Genomic DNA, 7,261 nt, shown 5'->3' with positions numbered 1-7,261 from the left:
ATAATTCACAGTTGGGGGCAGAGTTTTCAGAGCAGCCACAGGAGATGCAGATCCGAGATAAAGAAGTTATCTTGAACATGACTGCAGTCTCCCCATGGCCATTCCTCAATATGAGAGAGGAGGAGGAGGAAGAGGATGCTTCAGACTCCACTGTTACCCTGAGCCAGGATGTTTTAAGCCCACAAGACAGACCAGTCTGTTCTGTCAGGACCTGTGCAGGGGACACCTGAAGACCCAGAACCTGTGACTTGTAATTTATAAGGGAAAGGAACATTATAAATTTTCAGGTGAGTAGGGTTTTCTTGCATGTTAGTGTGGGAGTGAGGAATGGGGTTACTCTAAGTGGGAACTATGTCCGCTCCTTGCCCTCAGTTTCACATACAATGACTGGTGGGGGGTGGGTCCTTCTGTGGAGCAACTTACAGGGGCTGCTGTTTTTTTCCCCTTGTTACAAGCTACCCCTGGCACTGAAGTTGTGGCATAGACACTAGCACACACCAGAGTTGAGCAAATACATGAGTACCACCGCTACCAGTGACAGTCAAGGAAAAGCATGATGGAGGTTTTGGTGTTGGCATGCCAAACTTGATCTGTGACCACTGATCACTTGGGTAATGAAATGTGCCAAGTCTTCAGAAAGCTGGAACAAAAGGAGGATGCCAGTTTAAAAAAGATCATGTCCAGCACAAAAGAATTAATTGAGATGCCTAATAATTTCCATTTGACTGTTGACTATACTTGGTGTCAAGAGGGAAAGTTTACACAGGAGCTGCTTAAGCACCTAAGTGACAATAGCACCATTCAGAATAACTGACAGGGTCTGTGGGTGCTAATGAGGGATGCCTCTCCTCTAACTGCAGAAGGAGAGTCCCATTATGCTTTAGGGATGAAAGGGAGGAAAATACAGAGCTGGCCTGCAATGGAAAGACAATCCATGGGTATTGGGTTCTCATGGATAAGTGGTTTGACAAAAGAATTAAAGGAAAACCCATTCAATTTAGAAACTCGCAGTTGCAAGGTGCAACGTGGGAAGGGGAAATGACCCGTGTAGGAATCCTAGCCTGTATTTAATCATGGATTTTTCGTAACCCCCCAAAAACTATTTGGTGTCAGTGGAGGGGGTGGGGAGAGGAAGTGAGGGATGATGGGTCTTTATCTCTTACTGACAATATAAAGTGAATGCATTTATCTTCCATAGGAAAGATAATCAAAAACTTCTGACAGTGGGTGAAGTGGGTGTGGATTGGGGGGTCAGGAGGTGGGAATGGGTTATTGCTGTCTCATCGATTTTCAGCTGTGACTACCAGTATTTATTAGATGTTTAATCCATAGGAAGATTCTGAGTGAATTTATGCCACAGGGTGCAAGGGTGGGTGATGTTCAGGGACAAGTAATGGTCATGTGTTTCTAGCTGTTCGTATCTCTTCTCTTGTGGTTCATTTACCTGACATTCAAATAAACTCTAAGATTAAATTTGCTATGTTTTTCTTCCCTAGCTATATCATAAAAAGGGAATGTTTACAGTTGCATAGTCAGCCCTTGCACCCCTGTCCCCTGTTAGCACCCCAGTGTGCAAAGACAGGTGGGAGGGAAACAGCACAAGCATTTTTTTTTATTGAGTAGCCCCAGACTGCCAAGTCTGTGCTGACAATGTCCCCATCAAACCCCGAAGAAACCATTGATGCTTACAGCTATGTCATCCTTGGTGGAGGGGGGTAGGAATGTGTACCTCTGTGACAGTTATGATTCCAGGCATGTCCAGAGATTTTGTGAAAGGCCAAGCTTGCCTCCTGTACCAGCTCAGTTTTTTGAGCCACAATTGCAGATGTGCCCAGGGCACCAGCAGAATGAACAGGAGGAGGGCATAGTCACTCAGCCTGCTTTCTGCCTAATTAAGCAAAACATCTCAAACTGACTGGGTTACACACTTCAGGGGGATGCTTGGGGCACATTGGTGGCATGAGGGATTGCCATCCCTCTGGTGCCTACCTGGAGAATGCACCTGCAGTGTTGGCAGGGGAGTAGCCAGCCCCTCACCCCAGTTGTCTGGCGAGAGCCCCTCCAACCCAAGCCTGGAAACTGTGGACTTTCCAGCAACTGCACATCATCTCTAGATCAGTCAGCCTGTAGAGAGATCAGGTGGCCAGGCATTTGCCTTGCATGCAAACCTATTTTCTCCTTTGGGAGGGCCAGGAGGCCAGGCTTGCAGTAGCTAATTCCAGGTGTGTTGATGAGCACACACTAAATGTATCAGAGGGAGGGTGGATGGTCCAGTAGTTGCTTCCCTGAGCATAACTCTGCCACCCCAAAGCTTACCATGCTTCCAGGCCACCTTCCTTGAACTTCTTTGCTCTGATCCGGGGCCTGCGAAAAAATGTGGCCCTTGTTATGGAGCATCCAATCTGTGCAATGCTGCAAACTTGCACAAAAGCCCTCTATGTATTCCTTGCTCATGGCCAACAACTGAACATGGGGGTAAGGCAGCAGGGCTTTGAGGTACATCTGTATCAGGGGCACCTGGCAATACCCACAGCTTTGCTATATTGGGCACACACCGGGGAGTGGACCCTTATCTAGATTCAACTTCTAAGTCAAGGACACTCATTTAGTGGTGTCATTTGTAATTGGGTCTCATGCACTGTCCCAATAGCATTAAAAATGACTGCAAGCAGCTTTAGATCTTTCCCTGGGCAACCATCACAGCTGAGGTTCACAGACACAAAATGTCATTCAATGCCTTGGCATTCAATACTATGACCATAAACAAAATTACCCCACAACCCAACAAAATGCATGTCACCTCTTATCTAAACAAGGACAGCATGCTTGAAGTTAGAAATCCATGAAAGACAATGTTCAACCTTATTTACATGAAACAGTAATATAAATTGAGAACAGAACAGGAATTCAACTAAGTATGCATCATTATTTTTAAGTGTATTATGCTACTATTAAGCTATTACTGTGATCTAAGAACAACTGCTGAAACTATAAAAGAAAAAAGAAGCTAAGAACCTGATTGCACTCACCTGGCCTTCTGTAGGCACTCTCTTGCTGCTTTGGAGTGTGCACCCAGTGTCAGCCACAGGGTGTGTTTCTGTGGCCTTGATGTTGGGTCACATTCACCCTGAAAGAGGCCCTGATACTCACTTGCCATGACTTGATCTTTCCCTTCAGTGGTGAGGCTCCTTCTCGTAGCTCCTTGTGGACTGGGCGCTATCCTTAGCGGGCATTCTTGGGGTTCCACCTCCCCTATGTCACAACCAAATTAAGTAGTGCCCATGTCACAAACAAATAAAACCATTCAAAACAGTTTTTTTCTACACTAGGTTAACTAAGGGTTAACAATAATGATAATAACCGCTTTTTTTGCTACACATGTCAAAAAAAAATTTATAACTACAACACTAACATAAAATAGAACTTAGCCTTCTGTGCTGTGCATAAATCATTATAACTGGTCAGAGAAAACAGGGAATAACCCTGTGAGATAACACCCTAGCGAAGACCGCTAGATAATTGGCAATTCTAATTAAATTTATGACGTGGCAAAAAACAATTGGCTATTACACAAATAAAACCCGTCTTCACTTCCGTGAAGAACGGGAGACCTCCACACACACACCTAAAAAACCTCTGAATGTATGCGTAAAAATAACTGACAAATTGATTGCTTGTCAGTCTCCCCCATCTCGACCTTATCAGACATAAATCAACGACCTGCCGGCCCGACTTTTTTCTCCGTTTATCTACCCGATCAACGAACTCTTATACAGACTGACATACGACCTACAAACCTTAAGCTATAACTAACCAAATATCTCTGACCTCCGCTATTCACCACCTTGACGGCGGGAATAAATAATCTTGCTTTACAACCGATAAGTGTCCGCCTAATTAATTCCACTCCAAGCGTCACAAGTACCCGCCTAACAGCCTTCTAAGGCCCCGGACCCTTATCTGCCCGGGTGGGAGTCAGAGAGAGCTGCTGGCCGGCTGCCCCGAGTCCCGACACCCTACACCCCAGCCATTTGCCAACCCTCAAGATGGCCAGATGATGTATCACTGGCTCGCCCTCAGATGTCTTCACCTGTCCTCTCTTCCCCCTGCTCATCTCGTGGCCTCCTCCTGCATGGGATGACCACAGGACATCGGACTGTCCCTGACAAAGTGCTGGATTTTCCCTCGCTGCGTAGCTGTCTGCTGCACTGTCCCAGCTCCACCTAATCTGTGGAGGTCACTCGTGACCCCCATTCCTGCCTTGGGGCCTCAGAATAACTCAAAACAAATTAAAACACAAAAGGAAATGTTGGGGTACAGGGCCACTGCCCGCCTCACTTATGGGTCTGGCATCTATGGCTCCAAGGTCCCTCGATGCCATCCTCCCTGCCATCCACCCTGCCAGGCCAGCATGATTCCTCCTTCATCTGGTCCTGGACCCCTCTGTTGGGTCCTTGCCTAGATTCCTTCTGGGCTTCTGATGCAGCCTGTGTGTGGCTCAGGGAGCAGCCTTGCCATCTGACTGTACTGGTGCTCCCCCGGCCATTTCCCCGCCACCGGCTTTTAAATCAGCAGGGCAATATTTTTTGATGATGCCATCTGCCCATGCTGTCCCTAGCCAGCAATAAAAGCAGCTGACAAACCACATGGGGAGTCCATCCCAGCATGGCTCATCTGGCTCTGCTTCTCCTAAAAAAGGTAAATTTGTCCTGCCCTCGGGACTTTTCTCTTCCTTCTGAGGGTGGATCAGCCCTGCCTCGGGTCCTGCCACAGGAGGGGGCTTCGGGCCCTCTGCTTGCGTCCCCCTAGGACACTGATTAAAGAGCTTTTAAAAGCTAAGAACCTGATTAAAGAACTTTTAGAAACAGCAAGGCAGTCTTTAATTAGAGCTCAACTGAAAGCTATCTATTGTGGGTGGTTGAATACGTGAAACCCATAGCAGAGGATTGGCATTAGAAGGTGGATGTGGGCCAGATGGCCCAGTTCCAGTGATCACCAACACTAGAATGGTGAGTAGTATGTTAGACCCCGACTCCATGTGGCACCCAACGACTAGGGAGACAATGATCTAATTGCTCATGGATCCTGTTACTCATTAGCCAGATCAAGCAGGGAGCAAACACCAGCACACATTGCTCACAACAGCTTTATTCAAAATGGAGACAGCTTCAGGCCAGGTCCCCAAAAAAAATAACAAACCAAGGACCTGCACAGCATTTTTTTCACATTTTATACACCTTGGTTTATACTCATTAACATTCACTCCACCTTCGTCCCTCCTTTTGCTCCACCCATTCCTTCTCCCATCTCAAGCTCCACCTCTGTTTACAGTTTACTTCGTTAGCTTGGAATTGCCTATGCATTTCATTCATTTACATGCCTCTCTGTTAAAAGCTCATGCGTAAGGCCATGAACCTGGCTTCTCACGGTCACTTGCTGGTTCTTTCTGGTTTCTTGCTGACTCCTTCTTCAGCTACAAGGCCTTGCTTCTGCTTTATCTCCTGATGATAGCTGGTGGGTTGCATCTTGTTCTCCTTACACAAGGAATCATGCATCCTGCACACTATCCATTGTTAGGAAACTGCTTGCAATGTTAGGAAACTGCTTGCATTTGCAATGTTATTTTTAATATATTATTTTGCCTTGTGACTAGCAGCTTTTGATGCTTCACAGACTGAAGCCTTGTATTCAGCTGCAAATCCAGTACTCCCCAAAATCCAAATATTGTCACCCTAACACAGTACACCTGAAAATACCTGGTGATCATCATTATTCCCTCTATGCCTCTTTGCGGCTGTGTAGGTGCTTTTGTGAATCACCCCTGTGATGCTGCCCAAACATCATCAGACCTGTTTGGCCAGTTCTTTTATCCAATTCCCACATTCATTAAGGCTACTCACCAGCCTGTCTCTTCTCACATCAGCTGCCTGGCTTATCCACAAATAGTACTTGGTGGCAGGGGAGGGAAAGGGGGGGGGGGGTTCAGTCTGAACTAGCAATGAACAACAGAAAACATGTTGTAAAACAAATGTGGTTAAAATACAAATTTAAGTACATTTTGCACTATACAAACTACGCACTGTGCAAATTCTGCAGTCAGAAAACAGGTTTTACCCAAAGGGCACAAGACTATGTCCCTGGTGAGGGTAGGGGAGGAGTCCCTCATTGTCTGTAAAGAAGTTTGCTACATAGGCATAACTATGTCTGAAACCCACTGTTGGACTCATGCTAATTTCACGTTAATTTTCTTTTTAACCAACTTTAATTAACATATCCATTTATAATTTTATCTTCCATTTTGTTTTACTTAGCCACCTTAGTACTCATTTTATATGAATGTGGTATGCATGTGATCAGGCAAGAAAGGAAATTGAAACAAAAGATGCAAACAGCAAAAGAGAAGATAACAAAATCTTGGGCTCTGGGTGGCTGCCAATTATGGAGCCTGGGACTGCTTGCAGCAGGGCTTGCAGCCTCCCAGCTGTCTGCTGGGAGCAGCCCATGCTCCGTGGTTGGCAGCAGCTACCCAGAGCCAGGGCTGGCAGTGGCGTGCTGAGCAAAATGGCCTCACGTGCCATGCTTCGGCATGCTTACTGGGGGTTGCGCTGGGCTCCAACATCAGCTCTGTACATGTACCTCAGAACGGATGATGGGGGAGGGGCCTGATGCATTGCAACCCTGGTCTCTCCCCTGCTACCAGCACAGAGCTGATGACTGGGTTCCAGAACAATGTGTTCACAGGGTCATTTCTGGGGTAGTCTGGGTCAAGCAGATGAGGAAACAGGGACAGGAATGGCAAGGTTCAGCAGTGTCAGAGGGAGCCATTAAAGCATGCTTCTCCTGCAGGTGACTTTACACTTTGGGGTATCCTGGGGACCCAAAAGTTAGGGACCAAGTGCAAATGTCTAACACTGAGCTCATCCCATTGCTCAGCAATGGGGGACCTGCTTGCAAACACAGGGTGCTGGGGGGCTGTGAGGTCTGGCAGTGTATACAGGACCCATTAAGGCAGGCTCCACCTGCATGCAACTAGACTTTGGGGGACCCCACAGACCCAAAAGTAGGGTCAGCATTTGCAAATATGTAATGCTGAGTGCACCTCATTTCTCAGCGATGGGGGCCTAATTGTAAACACAGGGTGCTGATCAGCAAAGTGGAGGAGAAAGTGAGAGGGATTCCTAAGTCAGCATGTGTCAAGAGGGCCCATTAAGGCATGCTTTGCCTGCAGGCAACATTAAACATTGGTGTACACCAATGACCC

The sequence above is a fragment of the Alligator mississippiensis genome, chromosome 13 (genome assembly GCF_030867095.1).
Source record: "Alligator mississippiensis isolate rAllMis1 chromosome 13, rAllMis1, whole genome shotgun sequence".
Lineage (NCBI taxonomy): Eukaryota > Metazoa > Chordata > Crocodylia > Alligatoridae > Alligator > Alligator mississippiensis.
The sequence above is the reverse complement of the archived record's forward strand: the minus strand, read 5'-3'. Positions refer to the sequence as shown.